The 26,092-nt window shown below is 40.6% G+C and overlaps 1 long non-coding RNA gene across 3 annotated transcripts in view; it reads right to left on the bottom strand.

Moving 5' to 3' along the window:
• Positions 1 to 207: 207 nt before the first annotated feature.
• Positions 208 to 26,092, bottom strand: part of LOC119515624 — a 29,091-nt gene continuing 3,206 nt past the window's right edge. Inside the window, exons 3-4 of one of the 3 annotated variants that reach the window (XR_005213108.1) lie at positions 18,744 to 18,824; positions 208 to 513 (exon numbers count right to left, since the gene is read on the bottom strand). This is a non-coding gene — a long non-coding RNA (uncharacterized LOC119515624). Of the gene's footprint in view, positions 514 to 6,861; positions 8,187 to 16,463; positions 17,209 to 18,743; positions 18,825 to 26,092 lie in introns of those variants that run through there. The other 2 variants (XR_005213109.1, XR_005213110.1) reach the window with 2 other exon arrangements.

The raw sequence follows: 26,092 nt of genomic DNA, 5'->3' as shown, positions 1-26,092 counted from the left end.
CAGAACCTACAAAACAGGATAATTGGGACAATTAAATGAGCTGGCAAAGGAAGAGCATTTAGAACTGCTCTGGGCATACAGCAAGCACTCGATAAATGTTAACTACTGGTTTTATTGCCTTGGAGGAAGGTGTGAGTATTAAAGGAGGCAAAATTGTAAAGGGTTTGACATGTTCAGCTTTGAAGTTCAGCTCAGAAAATGGTGGTGTTCTGACTATCAGTTGCTGCACAACAAACCATTCCAAAACCTGGTGGCTTAAAATAATAATCATCATTTACTTTACTCACAAACATGCAATTTGGGCAGGGCTCAAAAGAATTGGCCCCTCTTTTCCACCTGAGAGGGTTTGAGAAGGGCTGAAGGATTCACTTCCAAATTGTGTCACTCACATGGTGGCAAGTTGGTGTTGGCTGGTGGCTAAGCGCTCAGCAGAGGCTGCAGAAAAGTCCTCATCTCCACAGGGCTGCTTGGGCTTCCTCACAGCATGGCAGCTAGGCTCTAAGTGCAAATACCCTAAGAAACAGAAGATAGAAACTTCCAGTCTCTTAAAGCCTGGACCTGAAAATGAATAAAGTTTCACTCCTACTTTGTTTTATTGGCCAGTCACCAAACCTGCCCAGATTCGAGAGGAGGCTCTTAGACCCCTCTTCTTGAATGGAAAGAGTGTCAAAGAACTTGAAGCCACCTTCAATCTACTACAGGTAGTTCCTGTTCTCACTCCAGCTACTGGCCCCAGGTACACTTCCACAGACATATATGGGTAATCTCTTCTTCCCCAAACCATACCCCCAATTTAGAAGCAGATGATCAAAGGGGAAATAGTTAGCAGGAATGGGCATCTCCGAGATGATTGCTCACGGAAATTTCCACCTAACCCTTTGTTTGAGCTATACTTGCTTTCAGAAACCAAGCGCAGGATACCATTAACCACGACACCAGCCCCTCCTGCCAGTAACCACAAGAGCAGCGCAAACCATTCCTGCCCAAGATGCCGCCTGGGCTCGTAGGGCAAACAATAGCGAATGCAAAAGTGCGGAGCACAAAGACCATCTGCGCATGCCCAGGCCACGCCCCCACCCCCAATCTCACCCCAGCTTCTCATGAAAGGACCCAGCGCACCTCCCTTCGGGTTTTATGGACACGAGTCCACCCTTCTCCATGCTCCGAATCAGGTCTCGTTCAGTTGGCCTGAGCGACACCGGCCAGGAAACCCATTGCAAGGGTCTGACCCAGAGAGGGGCCCCGAGTCGGTAACAGAATGGACACCCCCAAATTGACTAATAAATCCTATTTGTTATTTAAGATTCAGTAAAAGAGGGTGTGTGAGGGTCCCATCTCCCAACATCCCTGTGTCAAGTGCCTGCACTGGGTTCCCAGTATCCCCCCTTCCTTCTCCTTAGAGATGGTCAAGAAATGGATCGTTGTATCCGGGAGCTGTAAAGCAGAATGGCCAAGAGCATAGGCTGTGGAATCACACCACGATTCTTGGCTCCACGAACTATGACCTTGGGCAGGTGTCCTAAGCAACCTGGGTCTTAGGTTTCTCACCTGGAGAATGGGGATGATAATCCCTACATCATAAAGCTACAGCTAGGGATGCAAGCGAATTAACAAGCTGCAAAACGGGTGCATGTGTTTTAATGTAGCATTTTAAAAAATTTCAGAAATAGCTCTCCTTTTGCTCTCCAGCTCCGCTTCCCACCAGGTTGTAGTGAGTGGGCAGAGGACAGGAAGCCTTAAGTAATCAATTAAAAGTATGCCTTTCTAAGATAGGAAACTATACATTTTAGTATGAGCTTAACTATGTAAAAAGAGACAAGGAAATATGCTGAAATGTTAGCAATGACCCTTGGGGAATGGGATCATACATGATTTTTTCCCTACTGCTTCTTTATACTTGTTTTTTTGTTTTTTTTTTTTTTTTTCTTTTTGGTATATCTCCATATTTTACCCTTGCTGTGTTACTTTTATAATAAAGGCAAGTATATAAAATGTATAAAGATATCACAACACACATTTGCACACATGCTCACACATTTGTCTTCCTATAGAGCAGGTTTTCTAGAAGATGATGCTATTGGTGCTTTAGACCTGAGGATTCTTCCCTATGAAGTAAACCATGCACTGTGGGACATCCCTGCCCCTCACCAGTGAGTGCCAGTAACACTCCCCAGTGACAATCAAGAACACTCCCACATCAGGCTGAAGAATGTTCTTAGTTTTCAGAGATACGAACTTCAGGAAAAAAAAAAAAAAAAACAGATACAGCAAATATGGAAAAAAAAAAAAAACAGTTGAGAAATCTAGGTGATGGATATACGTGTGTTCATTCTATTGTTCTTTTTACTTTTCTATTTGAAATTTTCCATAATAAAAAGTGGGAAAAAATGCCCCGTATATTTCCAAATGGCCCCCCTTGGTGTGGTACTGCCCCTGGTTGAAAACCCATACCCTAGCTTTGTCTCAATCTCTTATCTATAAATGTTGTGTCCAATGATCAGTTTTGAACCTCTATAGGGGCTGCTTTTTTTTCCTCAAATGTTTCTTTCTACCCTTCCTGCTCCATGGCAGGATGTACGGGAAATGTCCTGACAGCTACGGGGCAAGGTGGCCCTGGTACTGTCCTTTGGGCCTTTGCTGGTTTCAACAAGATGCCCCTTGTGCTGCCTGGTCAGTAGGTGTCCTGATGGACCAGCTGCTGGAGTCCACAGCCACATGGAAACTCTGATCTGTTATCACTGGCACCAGCTCAGCACCACCCCAACGCTCCTGGGCTCCTGAGTCTCAGCCACATCCTCCATCCAGCCTTGCCCTAAATTGGTCACCCCACAGCTCCACAGGCTCACTGTCATGAATCTCAGCAATCTTCTCCATTCCTTACTGGAGTACATGGGGTCTTCTGGATCTCCCCCATGTCAAGGTGATTCCTAACATAGGTGACAAAACTGGAATGGGATAGGATGCAAAATCAGAGGAGCCCAACTACCCACCAACATCTTACAAGAATATGGCATTTTATGGGTTTCGTGTTTGTCCTTTCAGTAACAAACCCTTCTTGAGTGCCTGCTCTGTGCCAAGTGCTATGCTAAGTGTTTGTCCTCCACCTCACTACATAGGTGCACACACCAGGTGCATGTGGGTAAGTGAAAGGGCAAGCAAATGATGACACATCTATGTAAATGAATACCAGGCAGTTGTCAAAAAAGAATTAAATTAATCGATAAATGCAGAAAGGGACAGGTGTCCAAGGTGTGTTGTTAATGAAAAGGCAAGTTTCAGTATAATAGATAAGTGTGTGATCCCTTTTCCATGAAAACAAAAATGTGCGTAATAATAACTGAAAGCAACACACTTTTCTGTCCCTATGTTGAACAATACTGGAACCAAGTAAAATGATTTAGCTGCATGCTCAGGAAATAAATGTCTGCTTCTGGAAAATGAGACTGTAAACCACCTTACTTATCAAAATAGATAGTTTGCTCATTGATACTTACATCAATGTCCTTGCCTCACTGGGCCCATCAATCCAGAGCTATTATGTCATAAATTCTGCCCAATTCCAACCAGTGCTCTGCCTTATATAACCCACCCTAAAATCACCCAGTGCAGCCTCTAACACCCAATAAATCTACCTTCCCTAATTTCTTCATTTTCAGATAATACTAAGACTTTTTTGAGGTGGTCTTCTCCTTTACTGCATTAAGTTTAAGTTTAATATAAAGTGCATCATTTGATCAACAGGTTTTCCCGGTGGTCTTGTAGGGACACGATTGTCAACAATAATAATAATTTAATATGCACCAAGCACTGAGATGAGTGCTTTTACACTAATCCTATACCATGAGGTTTTTAATATAATTTTCCCCATTTTACAGATGAAAAAACTGAGGATTAGAACAATTTGCCAAATATTACATGGGAAATAAGGGACAGAGACCACATTCAAACCCAAGAAGTCTTGTTTCAGAGCCCAAAATCTTAACCCCCAAATATTGCCTCTGTACCAATTATTATGGCCGTGTAACAAACTACCCAAAAGCTCAGTGATTTAAAAAAACAATAACATCTGTTTTGTTCACAGATAGGCAATTTGGGCAGGGCTTGGTGGGGATAGCTTGTTTCTGCTTCACACAGCATTGGTTGTGATGGCTGGAAGGCTAGGAGCTGGAATCATCTGGAGGCTCGTTTAGTCACTTGTCTGGCAATTGATGCTGTCAGCTGGGATCCAGTTGAGCAATCAGCTGAAACATCTGCCTGTGGCCTTTCCATGTGACCTGGGCTTCCTCACCACACAGTGCTGGGTTCCAGGGGGGAGCACCCCACGTGAGAGAGATGTCTAGGTGCTGCTGCATGACCTCAGGACCCCACCCTGGTATCATGCAGCATCACTTCTGCCACATTCTGTCAAGGCCATGTTCAATGGGCCAGGCTCTGGTGGAGGAGAGATAGACTCACCTCTTTATAGGGAATGGTAATGACTGGGAAGAGCATGTGAGACTAGAAATATTGCTGTGTTCATTTTTGGTAATACCATTGATCCGGTTTGCTAGAGCCGCCAGAATGCAATACACCAGAAATGGGTTGGCTTTTTCAATGGGGTTTTATTAAGTTTCAAATTTACAGTTCTAAGGCCATGAATATGTCCAAATTACAGCATCAAGAGGAAGATACCTTCTCATCCAGGACGCCTCTGTCACATGGAAGGCACATGGTGATGTCTACTGGTCCTTCTCTCCTAAGCCCTGGTTTCAAAATGGCTTTCTCCAAATGTCTCTGGGCATTTCTCTCTCAGCTTCTCTGAGCTCTCTGAGTGTCATCTGTCTTTTGTCCTCTCATAGAGGACTCCAGCAAAGGGATTAAGACCCACCACATGGGCTGGGTCACATCTCCATGGAAACCACCCAATCAAAAGGTCCCACCCAACAATAGGTCTGCCCCCACAGGAATGGATTAAGAGAACATGGCCTTTTATGGGGTACTTAACAGATTCAAACCAGCACAACCATCTTCCACAGACCCACATATTCAGTATATGTGTATTTAAAATATAAAATATTATACAACAAATAGTTAGCCATGGTTATTTCTGGGGCTAATGGGGTCTTTTAAAAAAAAAACTTTGTTTTCAGAGATGTTTAGGTTTACAAAAAAACTGCACAGAAATTACAGAGTTCCCACATACCCCCCCAACACACATACACACAATTATTGTTCCCCAATTATTAACATCACATTAGAGTGGTGCATGATCCAATTGATGAACCAATATTCACACATTATTATTAACTAATGGCCATAATTCATAGATATTTGGATTGCTTCAATCTTTTGGCAATATGAATAATGCCACTATGAACATCGGTGTTCACTTATTTGTTCAAGTCCCTGCTTTTAATTCTTTTGGGTATATACCTAGAAGTAGGATTGTTGGGTCATATGGTAATTCTGTACGCAACTTGCTGAGGAACTGCCAAACCATTTCCCACAGTGGCTGCTCCATTTTACATTCTCATCAGCAATGAATCAGGGCTCCTATTTCTCCACATCTTCAACACTTCTGTTTTCCATTTTCTTAATAGTAGCCATTCTAGTGAGTGTGAAATGGTATCACGTGGTTTTGAGTTGCATTTCCCTAATAGCTAAAGATGTTGAGCATCTTTTCATGTGCTTATTGGCCATTCGTATAGCTTCTTTGGAGAACTGTCTATTCAAGTCTTCTGCCAATTTTATAATTGGGCTGTTTGTCTTTTGTTGTTGAGTTGTAGAATTTTTTTGTGTTTTCTAGATATTAAACCCTTATTGGACATGTGGTTTCCAAGTATTTTCTCCCATTTCATATGTTGTCTTCTTACCTTCATGATAAAATTCTTTGATGCTCAAAAGTGTTAATTTTGATGAATTCCCATTTATTTATTTATTCTTTCTTTGCTCATGTTTTTGGTGTAAAGTCTAAGAAACCATTGCCTAACATAAGGTCCTGGGGATGCTTCCTTTGCTTTCCTCTAGGAGTTTTATGGTTTTGGGTCTTATTTTCAGTATCTTTGATCCATTTTGAGTTAATTTTTGTATGTGGTATGAGATAGGGGATGACCTGCATTCTTTTGCATACAGATATCCAATTTTCTCAGCACTATTTGTTGAAGACTGTTCTTTCCCCATTGAGTAGACTTGGAAACCTTGTCAAAAATGAATTGACTATAGATGTGAGAGTTTATTTCTGAACTCTCAATTCTATTCCATGGGTTTACATGTCTGTTCTTTTGCCTAAACAATGCTGGTTTGAGTACTGTAGCTTTGTAATAAGTTTTAAAATTTGAAGTGTGAGTCCTCCAACTTCATTTATCTTTCTCAGGATGGTTTGGGCTATTTAAGGCCCCTTATACTTCTATATAAATTTGATGGTTGGCTTTTCCATTTCTGAAGAGAAAGCTGTTGGAATTTTGACCAGTATTGTATTGAATCTGTAAATAGCTTTGGGTAAAATTGACATCTTAATATCCTTCCATTTATTTAGGTCTTTTTTGATTGCTTTAGCAATGTTTTGCAGTTTCCCATGTACAAGTCCTTTACATCCTTCATTAAATTTATTCCTAGATATTTGATTCTTTTAGTTGCTATTATAAATGGAACATTTTTCTTGATGTACCCTTTAGATTGTTCATTACTAGTGTATAGAAACATTACTGATTTTTGCATGCTGATCTTATACCCTTCAACTTTGCTGAATTCATTTATTTTCTCTAGAAGCTTTGTTGTGGATTTTTCATGGTTTTTAATATATAGGAACATGGCATTTGCAAATAGGGAGTATTTTATGTCTTCCTTTTCAATTAGAATGCCTTTTATTTATTTTTCTTGCCTAATTGCTCCGGCTGGAACTTCCAGTACAATGTTAAACATTAGTGGTGACAGTGGGTGTCCTTATCTTGTTCCCAAGTATGATGTTAGTTGTGGGTTTTTTATATATGCCCTTTACCATGATGAGAAAGTATATTTACTAGTACATGATAGGTTTTTGTCATTTGGTTTTAGAAAGAGGAAAAAGGGAAAATAGTGGCAATTGTATCGGGATTGTGATTGGGAGTGTATAGCAGAAAAAATGACCAAAATGGGTGATATGAACAAGTAAGAGGCTTCTTTCCTTTGTGCTGGAGTGCAGAAGCCTTCCTCTTCAGGCTCTGTGGCCTCATAGTTGCATTATGTCTGCTGCACTTGTAGGCAACACATCCATGGTTCCAGGCAGGAGGAATGGGGAAGGAGCTAAAAGGCCAAAGCAAGTGATCTTTGACCCTTTTATAAAAGCTTTCCCGGAAATCTCACCCAGTGACTTCCACTTATACTTCCTTGGCTAGAATTGCATCAAATGGCCACTCCTTGGTACTGGAGGGGCTGGGTCAGTTGGTTGATATTTCAACATTTCTACATGTAATTCTGATGTATCAGTTTTATTTAGGATATGATGTGAAAAGTTTTCCTCCAAATAATTTTATTTAAAATGTTCTATTGAGTTTTAGGGATGCAAACTATAAATATTTTCCTATGTAAGCATTTGCCAAAAAAGCATATTATTGAGAAAAAGATATATTCTATCAAGTTTAGTTATTATAAACCAAGAGATATTCTATTGGGAAAATCTTAACCAGGGAAACATTCTGCAGGATATACCTGAACATTACCGCAATCTTAGCATACATGCAGCTCTACCTCATCTTTGGCAACAGCTGCACAGTAAGCATGCCATTGTGTGGCTGTGCCATCATTGATGTAATCTGTCCCTATTGTTTGACATTTAGAATGTTTCCAATTGTTCACAATTATAAACAAAGCTGTGCTGGACATCTTTGTACCTCCTTACATGTTTGTCCAATTATTTCTTTGGGATAAATTAAATTGTTGAAATGAAATTGCTAGACTGAAGGTTCTGCAAATTTAAAATTTTGATACATATTGCCAAATTGCCTTCCAGAAAGGTTGTACCAACTACTTCTTCTCCATCGCTGAAACAATGAATGTGCATCATGGTGGCATTCTGGCCCACCTAAATGGAGCAGGAGGATGGATGGCTCTGTTAACACAGGCTTTTGGAAGCAGAGAGCTTCATCATTCAGGCACCAATTACATTTGGAAATGAGATTAGCACATGGAATCTTCCCATTCATCTCTCAGGGAGTTTCAAGGTTCCATTCCTGGGCAGATGAAACAATAAAACAAAACTGGTGAAATGAAGTCAATGTGCACCCAGGACATTTACTTTGATAAATGTGTCCATTTAGGTCGGACTTTCAGGGCAGTTTGCTTAGCTCTGGCTTGAAGGATCATCACCATTGTCTCCCCAGCTTCTCCCCTTAGTGACCCTTCCTCTCTGAAACACACACATCGATCCCATCAGCACCCCCTTCTCAAGAGCATGTCATGATGCCCCATTCCATCCTAAAAATGTTCTAGAGAAGGATGCCCCCAAATCCCAGTAGAAGAATAGCAGTTGTTCCCTACATATTAATAACAGCTTCAACAATAATTTAAAACCTAGCACTTATTGCATGCCAGGCACTTTACATATGTTGTATATATTATCTCATTTAATCTTCACTGCAACCCTTTGAGGAGGTACCATTACTAGGTTGGACTATACTTCATCGAATGAAACTGTACAGAAACTGACCTGCATAGGATCTTAGGATTCTGAGAACTGACCACAGTTTAACCTGCTTTGAGGAAAATGTATGAAGCAGGGGCCATTGAGAGGATTTTTATGCACCAATTACCCCTACCCGCCAACCAGATTTGAATTTTTAAATTGACTCTGGCTGCAGTGTAGCTGCAGGTAGGGAATGCACAGGAGGAGAGGAGAATGGAGTTAGAAAGGCAAGCCAGGACACTGAACAGGTATTCAAGTAAGAGATGATGATGGCCTGAACCTGGGCAGTGGCTAGGGGAAGTACAGGAGTTAAGAAGAAAAATCCACAGGACCCAGGACTAAATGTATTGCCTGGACAGGGGAGGGGTGTCCATGTCAGACCGTCAGCAATTTACTCAGCTGCCTTGGCTCACTCCCTATCAGTGAGGGTTCCTGAATGCAAACCATAGATACCAATTCTGACTGATAAAAGCAGAAAAGGAAATATCCCGAAAACATACGTCATAGTACAGAGAATTCCCAGTAGAGTTGAAGAACCAGTCTAGGGGCAGAAATAGATGCTTCAGATGCCCCGTGTTACAACTGCCAGGCCACGGTTGTGGCAGATGGTTCTGTGCACACTGATCATCTCCCACTTCAAGGGCCATCTCTGCTTTTCTGCCCCAGGGCTTTCTCAAAGCCTCAGGACCCTGCTCAGTCCATGCACAGCTGCAGTCCACAAGTGCAAGACAGTTATCATCCCTGGGGACAATCCAGTAGGGGAGGGACCTGGTGGGTAAATGCCACCATTCTTTTTGCTTCCCAGAGGTTCCAGGTGGAATTGAGCCCCCATTGCCTTTAGGAGTCACCTTGATAATACACCCTTTGTAGACTTTTTCTCCTTTCCTCTATCTTTCTCCTCACTTCTTCCTTCTTGCTTCCTGGGATTGCCTACCAAATAAACCACTTTCACCTGAGGTCCTTGTTTCAGGCTCTGCTTTTGGATTAAAGCAAAGAAAGACAGGTATTCTGCAGTGGAGAACCATGCAGAAAATCAAAGTACAGAACTCATCTGGGTTGTGAAGCACTAGACATGGTGGATTGCATCTGTGACCCCTCCATCCAGGGAGTCTGGATGCTGCCTCAGCACCACTGCCACCCATGCTGCAGGAATATGAATTTCCCATGACTGCTGCCCTTTCAAGCAAGCCTCCCCCGCCCCATCCTCATTTCCTTGTGTCACTTTCTCTCTGTTTGAAATGTGTGTGAGTGGACTTGACTGGCTGAGCCTAGGTCACATGTCCATACTATAGTTGCAAGGGAGGCTGGGAAATTGAATAAGTGCCCTTTGAAGCTTCCAGAATCTGGAATCTGGAATGGTCTCTGCCTTCTATTGACTCATAATGTGGGGAATTCTCTAAATATAGGGAAGGGACAAAGATGCAGTGTGGCCCCCAAATGATTAATGTCTACTCCACATGCCACACTGATTAGGGCTGGACCCACTTGGGCACTTCACACCCCTCTCCTAACAGATGCTAGCAAATGGGACTGAATCAGAAAGTCAAAGTGTTGTGCCTTAACCTCAACTCCCTTTACCAAGTTCAAGTCCAATTCTACAGTACTCAAAAGAGCCTCAGTCAGCCTTAGGTAACCTAAGGACAGAGGCACAAAGAGTTTTAATAATTACCCTTTCTTCTCCTTTTTCTTTTTCCAGTCAGTTCACTCTGCCTTCTGCTGAGCTTTGAAGTGTAATTCAAAGAACTGAGCTGATTTGTTCCCAAGCACCTATCCAGTCCAGCTCTCAGCCCAATTAACAAGTGCTTCATGCTGACATGGGGAAAGGAAATGCTATGGTGACATTTTGCTTGGCTCCAGACAGGCTGTTGGGAGAGCAGGAACTTCTGCACCCCGAGGCAGCAGACGGTCCGTCGAAAGGAGAAGAGGGAAATATCAAGAGGACATCTGACCCAGATGGGAAGCTGGGGTTCAGGGATGACTTCCTGGAAAAAATGATATTTCAGATGAGTCTGGAAGAAAGAGCAGGAATCAACTCTACAGGAAAGGAAAAGAAAGGGTGCTTCAGTCAATGCACCCAGCACGAGCAGAGGCCCAGAGGTATGAGATGGCAAAATGCATTCAGGGAACAAACACAGGGAGAGATCTTAGAAATCCAGTCAGTAGGTGGTTTATCAATTTTTGAGGGGGATCTAAGATCCCCTTGGAGAATTTGATGGATTCTACTCCAAAATTGAGACTATGTGCACACATAAACAAAATTGGCACCCAGTGTCTTGGGGTGCAGGTTAACACAATTATGTAAGACAACCCTTCACTTAGGTATGGGCAGCCAGGTCCAGAGAAGGCTCAAGTGGCAGAAGGAGCAAAGCATTGTCTCGGCACAAATATTTTGTTGGGTCTCTCTCTCTCTTTCAGTTGGGAACTTTCCTTAAATGGTTGATGATCTTTATTTCAAAGTGAGGCGGGTAAAGCTGATTGAAAGCTTTGTGAACATGGATAGTACTTGACAGCCGATAGGTTTCACTGTAGGCAACTGAATGTCCAGCCAAGATTTTTCATGGGGAATTCCCAAATGTCATGATTTCAGGTCTTTTCTCTGGTGTAGTTCAGAGGCTCTGATCTACTCCCTGGGTTGGGGGCAGGGGATGTTGCTTAATGAGCCTAGATTGGCTGGGAAGGGGGCTGGGGTCTCATCATTCAGAATGCAGCTTTTTAGTTAACTCTTTTTCAGTCCAGTCTTCCGTCTTTCCCCTATGCCATGACTGTGGTCAGTAAATCTGGAACCACTCTGATTCAAATTCTCCAGAGATTAAACCCCTGGTATCCTCTGGGGGTAGAAATTGACCTCCTGGCTGCATGGGAATAAAATGTCCCACAACAAGGATTTTCAGTCAATCTTCCTATTTTCTGTACCCTGCTTGGCTTCCACTTTGTGTGGTGGATTTCTTCTCTGCTTGGCAAAATCCTGTTTATCCTCCAAAGCAGAACTCAAATGCCACCTCCTCTGGGAAGTCTTCCAGAACTGTCTTGCTCAAAGTTAACCTTCCCATAGTACTTTGCTTATACCTGTTCTGAAGTATCTCACACACCTTATTGTAGAAGCTCTCAAACCTTTGGTCTCAGGATTCCTTTTTATACTCTTAGAAATACTGACATCCACAGGTAAAAAAGGAACTTCAACCTAAACCTCACAGCTTATACAAAAATTAACTCAAGATGGATCATGAACTTAAATGAAAAAGTGTAAAACTATAATAAAACTTTTAGGGAAAAACACAGGAGAAAATCTTCAGGACTTAGGAGTAGTTGCAGACATCTTATACTTGGTGCCAAAAGCATGACCCATAAAAGAAAAAATTAATAAACTCAATAAAATGTGGGGAGAAAAATAGTTGCAAAACACACATTTTACAAAGGACTCATACCCAGAATATATAAAGAACTATCAAAGCTCAACAGTAAAAAACCAAACAATCTGATTATAAAATGGGCAAAACACATGAAAAGACATTGCACTGGAAAGGATATACTGTTGACAAATAACTACATGAAAATATTTTCAACATCATTAGCCATTAAGGAAATGCAAATTAAAACCATAATGAGATATCTCTACACACCTATCAGTGAGAAATGAAAATTAAAACAGTGATAATACCAAATGTTAGCAAGGATGCTGAGAAACTGAATTACTCATACATTGCTAGTGGGAATGTAAAATGGTGCGGCCACTTTGGAAAAGAATTTGATAGTTTCTTATAAAATTAAGCATGTGCTTACCATACAACCTAGTAATTGCACTCTTGGGCACTTATCCCAGAGAAATGAACTTATGTTCATACAAAAATCCATATTCAGATGTTCATAGCAACTTGATTCATAATAGCCAGAAATTGGAAGGAATCCAAATGTCCTTCAATGGTTTAATGATTAAACAAATGGAATTCTACTCGGCAACAAAAAGGAACAAACTATTGATATGTGCAACAATTTGGAGGGATCTCAAGAAAGTCATGCTGAGTGAAGAAAAGGCAATCCCAAAAGATTACATATTATATGATTCCATTTCTGTAATATTCTTGAAAATACAAAATCATAGCAATGAGGAACAGGGGTTAGAAAACAGGGAAGGAAGAATGTGGCTATGGCTACAAAAGGGTACCTGAGGGGTCCTTGTGATGGAGTTGTTCTTGTATCTGGCCTGTAGTGGTCACACAAATCTACACATGTCATAAAATTGCACACACACACACACACACACACACACACATAAACACAAATGAGTGCAGGTAAAACTGGTGAAATCTGAATATGATGAATGGATTGTACCAATGCCAATTTCCTGATTGAGATATTGTACTACAGTTATGCAAGATGTTACCATTGGGGAAACAGGGTTTCCTGTTTCTTGCTGTATTATTTCTCACAAGGGGTGTAAGTCAACAATGGTCTCAAAATAAAAGGTTTAAAAGAAAGTTATTGAGGACCCCAAAGAGATTACTTTTAATGTGGTCTCTATGGATTGATATTTGCTATATTAGAATTAAAACAGAAACATTTAAAAATACTTATTTATTTTTAAAACAAACCCATTACATGTAATAATATATATAAGACACTTTTGTGAGAAATAAGCATATTTTCCAAAACAAAAATAAATAGTGAGAAGAGTGACATTGTTTTAATTGTTTGCAAATCTCTTCAACCTTAAAAGACAGCCAGGTTCTCATCTATGCTTCTACATTATAATATGTTGTGATATCACACCTTGTGCAGCTGCTGGAAAACTCCACTGCACACTTGTGATAGAATGAGATTTAGAAAGGCAAATAATAGTTTTGACCTCACAGATCCCTTCAAAAGGGCTCAGGGACTCCCTGGCATCTGGGAACCACACTTTGGAAACATTTGCTCACACACCTGCTCCTGCACTTTACAGCGAGGGAGAACAAGGAGAGTATCTTTCTTCATCTTTATATTCCAAGTGCCTAGTACAGTGTCTGGCACAAAGCCGATACCCAATCAATATCTGATGAGCCAATGGATTATTTATGACTTCCTAGCCCTTTTCTAGGAAGACAGAGGGAGCACAAGCCAATCTGGTTGACAGGATATTGCTTTAAGACTTCTGGCTCTGAATCAGAATAAAGGTCAGAGTTTTCCAGGATGGCTTCATCCCACAGAACAAACACTGCTCGAAGAAACCAGGAGGCTCCTGGGGCATGAAACCTGGGTCTGCAATGATGGAGTGGCCTTTCAAGAAAGGTCTCTCTGTGTCACGACTTCTCATAGCTCTTGACCTTGAGGCCTCTCTACACACCACTCAGACCAAGCGGGCAGAGAGAGGCTTGGAGGGTTATTCAGAGACATGAATTCTTTTCTCTTGATTTATTATTTTCCTCGTACACTCCATCCCCAGGCCACCCCCAAAGCCTCCATTAGTGATCGGTCTCAGTCCACATAGTCCATAACTGCGTGAGGAAGAGGAAAAGAATTTCTTGCGACCATTTCAGATTGTGAATTAGTTCTCAGTTCTCATCCAAATGATTCATCAAGGCATAATTTAGAATTTAGCAGGGAGCATGGAAAAAAGGCAGAAACTGACTTAAAGTTGCCGCTGAAAAATGTTGGTATCCACTCTGCATCAGACAGTGAACCAGAGCTGTGGGCATATGTCACGTTCACACTTGGTCCCTGCCTTCCGAAGCTCTAGTGGGGAAAATAACCCCACATTGGACAGTAAGGAAGACGCTCAAAGTGGAGTGAGCACACTGTGGGGACAAATCAACTCTGCTTAGTTTCGGGAAAGGAGGTACGTTTGTTTTTGTCCTTGAGGGGAAAACTGGGATGTGACCAGGTAGGTGAAGGAATGGCACACCCAAAGGCATGGAATTAGTGAAGACAGACTCAATTGTTTTCACAGGGACCTAGAGTAACAGTGGTCTAAATAGAAAGGAACTTTCTTTCTTTTATCACCGTCCAGGCTCAAGTGGTCTGTGGCCCCTACTCTGACCCCACAGTCTCAAGAACCCAGATTCCTTCCCTCTTGAGGCTCTACAATACCTGAGGCCCAGCCCTTGTCTGTGTGGTCCAAGACCATCACGTTGGAAATCCAGCCAGTGGAAGAGAGAAAGGGGAAGTGGGAGCATGCTCTTCCCTTTTAAGGGCACAACTCAGAAATGGTGCACTTCACTTCTGCTCACATCCCATTCACCAGAACACAGCTGCAAGGGAGGCTGGGAAATGCAGTATACAAATTGGGGATTCTATTACTCTAGAAGAAACTAGGGGATAAACTAAAGGTTTCTGCCCAAAGGACAAAGGTGAGAAAGTGGAGGGATGGTACAGAAGAAGTAAGTAATCAGGTGTGCTTAGAATTTGGGGATGAGGTGGGGGGTTAGGAATACAGTGGGAAAGGTGGGCTGGGGCCAAATGGTGAAGAGGATCTGTAAGTCAGTGATTCTCAAACTTGAGCAAGCACCAGGATTCCCTGGAGAGTTTGTTAAAACCCGGATTTCTGGGTCCCACCCCCAGAGTGTCTGCAGTGGGGCCCAAAGATGCAATTTCTGGCCAGTTCCCAGGTGACGCTCATGCCAATGCTGCTGGCCAGGAACTTTGAGAACTACTGGAGTAGGACATGTGGGGTTGTAAGAGTGAGACGATGAGGTCTATATTTCAGAAAGCTAATGCTGGTGCAGAGATAGAGAATGAGCTGTACTGAAGCTTCCCAGAGTACTAGAGCTCCACCCCTTCTTGTTCCTTAATGTTCCTGAGAAGTTTCACTCATGAAAAACAGATGATAAAGAGATTGCAAAGCAGAGTCCATAGAATTCCCATACCTGAGGGTCACTCCCCTCCCCCTGGCAGGGTTGATGGGGGAAGACTCAACAGCAGGGACCCACCAGTCCTTTGCTTTGTGTGCAGAAGCCTGGATTTGGGTGGGCTTGGGTAGGTCCCATTTCGCCCTGGACCCTGGTTTCTCCTTCAATGAGGATTATTTACTTGTTTGAGGTGCCAAGGACTACCAGGTGGCACAGATCAAAAAGTTAGACATGGCCTCTAGGCTGTGGGAACTCAGGCACTCTCCTATATCAGGGTTGCAGAGTAAATTGGCACAGCTGCTGGAGGGCAATTGGACAGTCAAACAAGAATTACCTTTAACCCCATAGTTCCACTTTCAGGAATTGACCCTACAGATACACTCATGTTTATGTGCAAAAGAAAAGGTTATTCGCTCAATGACTATTGTTTGTACTGGCAAGAGATATGAAACAACCTAAATGTCATCCATAGAGGGCTGGTTAAACAAACCACGGTACTCCCCCAAATTGAACAATAGGCAGTCCTTAAAAATAGCAAGTTAGATTGATATGAGCTGGTTTCAAACGAACTCCGAAATATTAAAAAAAAGAGGTAAGTGTATATGCATGTATATATGGTTATATATGTAGAGCACATCTCTGGAAGTATCTAGAAAAACATATTGCTTTTCAGGATGCGAATTGAAATCAAAGTTCAGGTTGAGAAGGAAACATAACTGTTCTGGTTTGCTAATGCTGCTGTTATACAAAATACCAGAAATGAATCGGCTTTTATAAAGGGGGGTTATTTGGTTACAAATTTCAGTCCGAAGGCCATGAAAATGTCCAAATTAAGGCATCAGCACAGGTATATCTTCACCGAAGGATGGCCAATGGCGTCCGGAAAACCTCTGTTAGCTGTGAAGGCATGTGGCTGGCGTCTGCTGATTCTTTGCTCCAAGGTTGGTTTCAAAATGGCTTTCTCCAAAATGTCTCTAGGTCTCTCTTAGCTTCTCCAGGGCAAACTCTGGGTTTCATCTCTTAGCTTAGCATCTCCAAATGTCCTTCTGTCCGCATCTCCAACAATCCCTAAGTATCAGCAAGCATCTGGGCCTTAGTTTAGCATATCCTGGGGCGTTTTCAACTCTTTGCTCTCTGTGTGAGATCCCTTTAAAGGGCCCCAGTAAACTAATCAAGAACCCTGAATGAGTGGGGTCAAATCTCCACGGAAACAATCAAAAGTTTCCATGCAACAAGTTTGGGTTAAACAATCACGGCTCATTTGGGGGGACATAATATATCCAATCTGGCACAATTCTCTTCACTGTAATCTGGTTTTTTGTTTTTGTTTTTTGTTTTGATTTTTTTCAGCCTTGAGCATGGACATATAAGCAGTGCCAGGTGCTTTACCTGCTTTAGCTCATTAAATCTCTAGAATAACCTGGAAGGAAGTACTCTTATTATTCTCATTGTGTGTGTGTGTGTGTGTGTGTGTGTGTGTGTGTGTTGTGTGTATGTATTCTAAGGTTAAATAACTTTTGGTGTGGGGGGACAGACAGTGTGGGAAGTCTTTATTTTTGGGATTTGCCAATTTCCATCTCCCACAGGTGATTTCAAGCTACTAACATGCTGTCACTGAGCACAGAATCGGGCAGGGATGCTCACAATCAGCTCTCAGGAGCCTCGAGGAGCCAGCTCCAGCACATTAGGGACAGTGCACTTCTGCAGAAGAAACCATTGGCTCCTCCAACTTCATGTCTAAAAGAGGTGCTTTTCAAGAACAAAACAAGTGAAAGCAAATAAATATACCATTTCAATACCTGAGAACAGCTTCCAAAGATCTTTATAGATAGATAGATACTGGGGGGTGGAGTGGGGGGTGTTTATAGTGTAAACAACCTGCCTAGTCTTACAATGTATTTGAAAACAGAAACCCCAAAATTAAAATTAAGTATCTGGGTTTTATATTTGCAAATTGTTTTGCCATTCTCACTATGAAATACTGCACACAGCTATACAACCATAAGGCAGTAAAAGAATAAGAAATTAATCAGTGTTTGCATTCTGTCAACACAGCCCCACATTTTTACCACAGCCAGCAATCTAAATTAAGAAGGTGGTTTAGAAACTCTCAGGACTCTAATGAAGGGAGGGGGGTTGAGAGAATTAGATCTGGATTTGAACTGTGTTCCAGCTCTGCCACTTACTTGCTAAGTGACCTTGAGTAAGTCACCTCATGTATGTCTCAGTTTACTCATGTGTTAAATGGTGATACTATACAGATTTATACAGGCACGTTTGCCTTACTGAATGAATGAGGTTAACAAACCGTATGTATCTGAGAATAAGGCAATGTATTTTCCCCCAAAGAATTATCCAACAGAAAAGAGAGTTGCTTTATATTTAAGTTCTTACAAATGTTCACAAAATCTTTCCTATTCCCTAGACTCTCTCAAAACAAAAGTATTGTTCAGGGAAGACCAGTTTATAGAAGTCACCCAAAGGACTTATGTTTTTTATTTGTTTGTTTGTTTTTTAAAAAAAGGAAATAAATTTTGACACACATTATACTGGGGGTTGACCGCATGCTCCTTATAAAGATCCCTTATAGAGACACAAGCCTTATAAAGATGAATTTTAAAAGGAATACATTAAGTATCAGGATGCTGTGATCATGAATACAAACCTATAAGGCAAATAGAAAAAATATTGTCCTAACATATTGTAGGATAAATTACTTAACTGGTAGTATCATATAAAGGCTCAAAAGCACTGGATTGTGAACAATTTAGACAGAAGAGAAGATGATATGATCCGGAAAACAAGTTGGGTTTTGCAGAAATCATCCCCATGATAATAAAGACACTGAGGTGAAAATGCTTGGGAGAAAATGGAATAAAACTGTTTTGTGAAATGTGAGAATGGGAAAAAATTCAACATTTCAAAATTAATATATTATTTAAATAATATAAGATTTTTAAAGTGTGTACCTATCTAAAATTAAAAATTAAATATTATATATTGATATGTGATTATTTCACCTACAGTCCTAAGAACGTATATATTCAGGTTGGTCCCCCAAATATTTTCAGTTTGGAGATCTTCTTATTGTGAAAAATAGGAAGATCATCTTATATTTGGGGCCACCTTATATTAAATCTCATCTAGTATGTGAAAGTATTTTAAAACCTACGATGTCCTGTGTTAATTAATTGTGACAGGTAGTTATAATTGTTAATATTATTTTAGTTATGATTGTTCTACCACTAGCTGGGCTCTCTAGCTGGGCTTTTCTATGTACTTACCTGGATTAGAATTCCCTGTTGTTTGACTTCCTAGCTGTGTGATCTTGGGCAAGTTGCCTAACTTCTCTGTGCCTCAATTACCTGTAAGATAGAGATAACAGTAATAATACCTCATAGGGTTGTTTAAGGATTCAGTAAATTAGTATGTGTAAAAAGTTCTGGTGAACACTTCTTAAATATTAGTTATTATCATTATGACTATTTTTGCAAGGGAAAACTGTAACTATTTGTAAACATGTCAGTTTTCCTCAAAAGACAGTGAGCTTCCACCAGCAGGGATCCTGTTGGATTCAACCTGGGATTCCCAACTCACACATAGGGCATAATACCCAGTTACTGTTTGTGGAGCCATGAAAATATTTTACAGAAAAAGACCAGAAGTTAGAATACAATAGTCAAGGTCCAGCCCAGCACCTGGTTCCCCTTGCTTGAAAGAGGCTGTACTTTGAGTGCTAATACTTATGTCTCAGCCTCATCCATCTGTAGCCATGGTTACACAATCAAAATCTGAAGCAAACTCACAGTGTGATACAGCTGGAAAGGACCATAGACTGGTTATTTCTTTCTGTGTCCTCATTAGAACATGAGCTCCTTTATGATAGGAAATGGGTTTATGCATCTCAGTCCTCTCACCGGCAGACAATCAGAGCTTAATAAGTATTCACTGAACAAATGAGTTATGAGATGCCTTCTACATTATTTATTTTTAATTGAATATCGTTGCTTTTTCATGCCTACAAAAAAAGTTCTTAAAAATTCATACCAAAGAACAAGACAAGGATGCCCACTTTCACCACTGCTATTCAACATTGTACTAGGAGTTCTAGCCAGAGCAGTTGGGCAAGAAAAAGAAATAAAAGGCATCCAAATTGGAAAAAAATAAGTAAAACTATATTTGTAAATGACACGAGCCTATATGGAAAATCCCAAAGAATCCACACACAAAAACCTACTACAACTAATAAGAAAATTCAACAAAGTTGTAGGATACAAGATCAACATGATAAATCAATTGTGTTTCTATATATCAGCAATGAACAATCTGAAACAGAAATTAAGAAAACAGTTTCATTTACAATAGCATCTAAAAAAGTAAAATACATAGGAATAAATTTAACCAAGGAGATGAAAGACTTGTACAATGAAAACTACAAAACATTGCTGAGAGAAATTAAAGATTTTCCGAATAAATGGAAAGACATTTCACTGGAATGTATTTCATGGCCTTAAAGAGATCTACATATTCAGTGCAATCCCTATCAAAATTCCAATGACCATTTTTGTAGAAATGGAAAGGCTAATCCTCCATTCATATGGAATTGCAAGGAGACCCAAATAGGCAAAATAATTTTGAAAAAGAAGAATAAAGCTGGAGGACTCACATTTCCTTATTTCAAAACTTACTACAAAGCAGCTACAGTGATCAAAAACAGCATGGTATTGGCATAAACATAGACCTACAGATCAATGGGATAGAATTTAAAGTTCAGAAATAAACCTATCTATCTATCTATCTATGTGTGTATATATATACATATATAGAGAGAGATATATGTTTTTTCAGAAATACATATATGTTTATTTTCTGGATATCCAGTCAATTTTGGGCAAGAGTACTGAGACCATTCAATTGGGGAAACAATACTCTCTTCAGCAAATGGTGCTGGATGCACTGGATAACCACATGCAAAAGAATAAAGTTGGACCTCTACCTCACATCCTATATGAAAATGAACTCAAAATGGATCAACAACCCAAAAATAAAAATTCTTAGAAGAAAACATAAGGATGAATCTTTGAGGTCTTGGATTTGGCAATGGTTTGTTAGCTATGACACCAAAAACGTGAACAACAGCAACAAATAAATATACAAGTTGCATTTCATCAAAATGAAAATCTTTTTTGCATCAAAGGACATTATCAAGATAGTGAAAAAGCAACTGACAGAATGTGAAAAATATTTGCAAACCATATATTTGAAAGGAGTCCAGTATCCAGAATGTATAAGGAACTCTTACAGCTCAACAATAAAAAAGACAAACAACTTAAGTTAAAAATGGACAGAGCTTGAACAGACATTTCTCCAAGAATGATACATAAATGGTCAACAAGCACATGAAAAGATGCTCAACATCATTAGTTATTAGGGAAATGCAAATCAAAACCATAATGAGATACCACTTCACACTCACTAGGATGGCTACATTTAAAAAAAAGTAGGAAAACAGCAAGTGTTAGTGAGGTTGTGGAGAAACCGGAACCCTTTTATCTGGTGGGAATGTAAAATGCTGCAATTGCTATGGAACACACTTCGGCAGTTCCTCAAGTGAAACATAGAACTACCTTATGACCCAGCAGTGCCACTTCTAGGAATATACTCAAAAGAATTGAAAACAGATACTCAAACAGATTACGTGTACATCATTATTCATAGCAGCATTATACATAATAACCAAATGGTGGAAATGACCCAATGTCCAACAATGGATGAATGAATAAACAAATTGTGGTATAAACATACAATGGAATATTACTCAGCCATAACAAGGATGGATGACCCTCTAAAACATTATGCTCTAAAACATTACGCTCAGTGAATGAAGCCAGACACAAAAGGTCTGGTATTGTATGACTCCATTTATATGAAATATCCAGAATAGGTAAATCCATAGAGATAGAAAATGGAATGGTGTTGCCAGGGACTTGAGGGAGGAGGGGATGGGGAATAGCCCTTTAGCTGGTACTGGATTTCGGTTTGGGGTGATGAAAATGTTTTAGAACTAGATAAAAGTGGTGGTTGCTCAACATTGTGAATGTACTAAATGCCATTGAATCCTTCGCTTCAAAATGGTTAATTTTATGCTATGTGAATTTCAACTCTAAAAATGCATACTAAAAATACATACATAAGAAGCTGAGAAGATACAAAATGATGTTGAAAGTGAAAGAAAAGCCAGAATCTGGAGCCCTAGAAAGAATCCTTCTTGGCATGTAGAGTGTTATGTATCCAAATGTTCCCTTTATGCATAAACTAACATTTAAATACAGAGACACATCATGTAATGGCTCAAGACCACAAGCTTTGGAATCGGATATGCCTGGGTTTGAATCTAAGCTCTGCCACTTCTTAGTGGTAGGGCCTTGAGAAATTCATTTAAACTCTGTGCCTCAGTTTCTGTGTAAAATGTAGGTGATAAGCAAACCTACCCTGTAAGCTTATTGGGATAATAAATTAGAACATGTAGACATAGGACAGCCCCACGTAAGGGGAAATAATTCAATAAAGGTAAGCAAGTATGTATACATATTTAAACAAAATAGGTCACACTGTAGATTCTATTTTACGTTTGCTGTTTTATGTAACAATATATTATGAACATTTGTTCTGTGGGAGTGCATACAGAGCTAATTCTTTCTTTCTGATGGCCATATTATATTCAAATGGATGACCGAATGTAACCAATCCCCTGCTGTTAGCACTTGAGTGTTTTCTAATACATTATTATTACAAATGGCATAGTAAAAATCCTTGTTGCGTATATATTTTCCACACTTGAGTATTTCTTTAGGATGAATTCCTAGAAATAGAATTGCTGAATCAAAGTGTATGAGTTTTTAAATGTATTAATAAACAATGAGGCTTTATCAAATTGCCTTCCAAAAAGATTGTATCGCTTAACACTTTGATGATGGAGGGTACATTGTTGCTTTATAATTGTGTATATTTCAACAACATTCCCCAATAATTTATTTTGGATGTCCCAGTAGTGGCCTTGTATTGTCTTCCTTTATCTTTCCAAAATCCAAAAACAACTGCTAAGAACCTGGCAACCCATTTTCTGTACCAAATATTTGGAAACATAGCCCAACAAATAATTTTATGCCATTCCCATAGGGGAGAGGAAGAAACGTTGGAATTCAGGCATTTGAAATTGGCACACCATTCAGTTTTGGAAGCAGGGGGGCTGTGGCCGCAGGGATCTTTGTTTCCTGTGAATTGGGCCCCTCCGTTCACAGCCAAGAGGCCCTCTCTGTTGAATCTTGCTGGACACATTGTCTCTAGTTCAGGGTTTCCCCAAGTGTGCAGAGGGGGCTAGCGGAAGCCCTCAGGATGCTTTTAAGTAATACAAGGACAGGCGATCCTCTCCAGACAGAAACTGAACAGCGCCACCAAGCTGACAGGCAGCTTAGTGGTGGCCGATGCCCGTGCCCACTTCTGTTTTTAATTTCAATTTTAATCCAGCTAATAAATATACATAACAATCAAGAGTTAGATACTTCTACAAGGCTTGTAACAAAAATCCCTGGTTCCACCTTCAAGTCCCAGCTCATGGAGCAATAACTTCGCAGCTGTGGCTCCCTCTCCAATCACTTCAGATTTTTCAGCTTTAGGACCTTTAGATTAATCTATAGCTATGGAAGATAAGGATTTAGTTTTCTTCTCTTTCTCTCTCTCTCTCTCTCACACACACATACTTCCCCTCCCTAATTTTCCCCCAAATAATTGTATCATAATTTTTGGCTAAATCAATGTGCAGTTTTTACATCATAATGACAATGCAATATTATTTCCAGCTGAGAGTTGTAGTTTACAATGATTATAATGTGTTTTTCTTGTAAATAGCTTTTGTGTTTCTTGACTTTAATAATCTTCTCATATCTTATTTGCTTAGTTTTCCATGTAATAGCTCGAATTCATCCCCAAATTCTTTGCCAGAACTCAAATCCTCTATAGTTGCCTCATCTTTGTACTCTGTCTAGGTGCTGTATAATGTAATGTAGTGGTTCTTAAAGTGTGGTCCCCAAACCCGCAGCATCAACATCAGTATCACCTGGGACTTTATTAGAACTACTAATTATTGGGCCCTATCCCAGACCTATTGAATCAGCCACTCTGGGAGTGGGGCCTCTGCAACCAGCCCTCCAGGTGATGCTGATGGAGGTTCAAGCTTGGGATCCATTGGTATAGTAGTTAAGTGTATGGATCCACAGACCTAAAGGTATCTGGGTTCAAATCCCAGTCGTTCCCCTCCTTCATAATGTAACTTCCAAGCCTCACTCTGCCCTTTCACAAATGCAAGACAAAAAACACTTTCTCACATAGTAAGTTACGCGGTGTTACCCATTTATGACAAGCTCTGATTTTTCTTGGAGACAGCCTTCAGGACTCCAGCTCCAGTACGGGAAGGAAAGCCTGCTGCATGCCTCCTCCCCTTCCCCCCACCCTTCCCAGCATTCTCTGCTTCTTGAGTGGCCCCACCTCAATCTGCAGCTCTTCAGCCCCTCTCACCTCCTACCAGCCCCACCCTCACTGCTCTGCCTTCTCACTCTGGGACCAGCTCTTAATAGAATAACCTATCTGAGCCTGGGCTCTCTCATCTGTGAAAGGAGTAACAATTGTGTGCAGCTGCATCACTGACCATTGTGCTTGATCTATAGTAAGAGCTAAATAAATCCAAAGTCCTGACCAAAACCCATAATTCCCTGCCTCATGACAGGGCCACATCTCTCCCCCCTCATTTCCCACCACTCTGCCTCTCCGTCGCTCAGATCCAGGAACACTGGCCCCCTGGCACGCTCCCACCTCGGGATCTTTGCACTGCTCCTCCCTAACAGGTATTCTTTTCCCGAAGATATGCGTTTGGCTTGTTTTTTCACTTAAACCAGGTCTCTCTGATCATTGGTCACTTCTTTGGAGAGTTTTTCCCAAACCATTGATTCTAAAATAGCACCCACCCCATCCCCTGCTATCTCTTTAACTATTTTATCATCTTTCATAGCACTAAATTTTATTTGGAATCACATATTTGTCTTATTTTCTCCGACAGACCCTCTCTGTTCTGTACCCCATCTAAAACACAGTAGGGACTCAAAAAAATTTAGTTGAATGACTTTTCTTATGCCAAGTGTGGCTTTAGCTCCAGTACTAAACCCAGAGCTCCTTGTATATAGGGGCACAACTGATGGTCCCACATTCTTTGCAGCTGTATGCAGCTAATGGACATTGGCAAATGATTCGCTTCCCTTCTGTATCCCAGGCCTACTGTAAGAGCCTAAAATCTCACTGCTGCCTTTCTTTTTTCCATAATTTCTCTGTCACTAAATACTGATTGAGCTCTAGTCATGTGTCCAAAACTGAAACTCCAAGGATACCGAGGCAAGCATGTTTGCTGACAGAGAAAGGTGTGTAAGAAGGCTTGCTGCGAGTGTTCACCAGGCTGAGCCTGGGGCCTCCGCTGAACCCCAGCTGTGCAACTTCCACCCTCAGTCTCTTCATCTGTAAAATGGGGCTAATAATAGTAACTACCTCACATTGTCATGAGAATTCTTTGTTAATCCCTGTCCCCTGGCAGAGCTGGTAATTATCTTTAATAAATGTTGTTGGCTATTAGTCATAATAGTAAGTACAGATTACTTCTATAATATAAGCAAACCAAAATAATTGGTCATCAACTATTTATCAAGTGGTCTCACCTTCTCACAGCACATAAAGGGATTCATATTCTTTGTGTTTCTCCCATAACTTTAGATCTGATCTCTCTCAAAATTCAGGTGGGGAAACTGGCTGGGAGAGGGACTCGCTGGCCTTGCTCAATGCACAGAGCTGGGACCAGAGCCCTGCCTGGCAGGAGGGACAATGTCCTCAGAAGCCTCCAAGTGATGATACAGGTTTTCATGGCTGCAGGGTTTTGGTTTGTTGTTTCATTCCGTCAATAAAGTTTACTGCGGTATAATTTCCATACAATAAAATCCCTTCACCCTGAAAATTCCCTCTTGCCCCTTAGCAGTCAATTCCCACCCTCAAAACCAACTGCTGATCTGATTTCTGCCACCATAGATCAGTGTTGCTTGACTTCCTATAAACGAGATAATGGAGAATGTACTCTTTTTCATCCAATTTTTTCAATAACTTTTTGAGGTAAAATTGATGAACAATAAACTGCACATATTTAAAGTGTAAAATTTGGAGAGTTTTGACATCTCCTCCCCCACTAAAACTATCAATCACTACAACCAAGAAAATGAACATATCCATCACCTAAAAGTTCCCTCACACCACTTTGTATTCCATCCCTCCCTCCCCATCCCAACCACTGATCTGCCTTCTGTCTCTATAAATCAGTTTGCATTTTCTGGAATTTTATATAGAATCATCCAGTATGTACTCTTTTGTCCCTGGCTTCTTTCACTCAAATTAATTATTTTGATTTGTCCATGTTTCTGCAAGTTTCAACACTTCATCCCGCACCCTTTTTTTTTTTTTTTTTTTTTTTTGCTGCATAGAATATTATTGAATGGGAAAACTACAATTTATTTTATCCATTCATTTGTTGATGGATATTGGAGTC

This window comes from Choloepus didactylus, chromosome 19 (genome assembly GCF_015220235.1).
Source record: "Choloepus didactylus isolate mChoDid1 chromosome 19, mChoDid1.pri, whole genome shotgun sequence".
NCBI classification, from domain to species: domain Eukaryota; kingdom Metazoa; phylum Chordata; class Mammalia; order Pilosa; family Megalonychidae; genus Choloepus; species Choloepus didactylus.
This window is presented reverse-complemented; position numbering and strand designations above follow the sequence as displayed.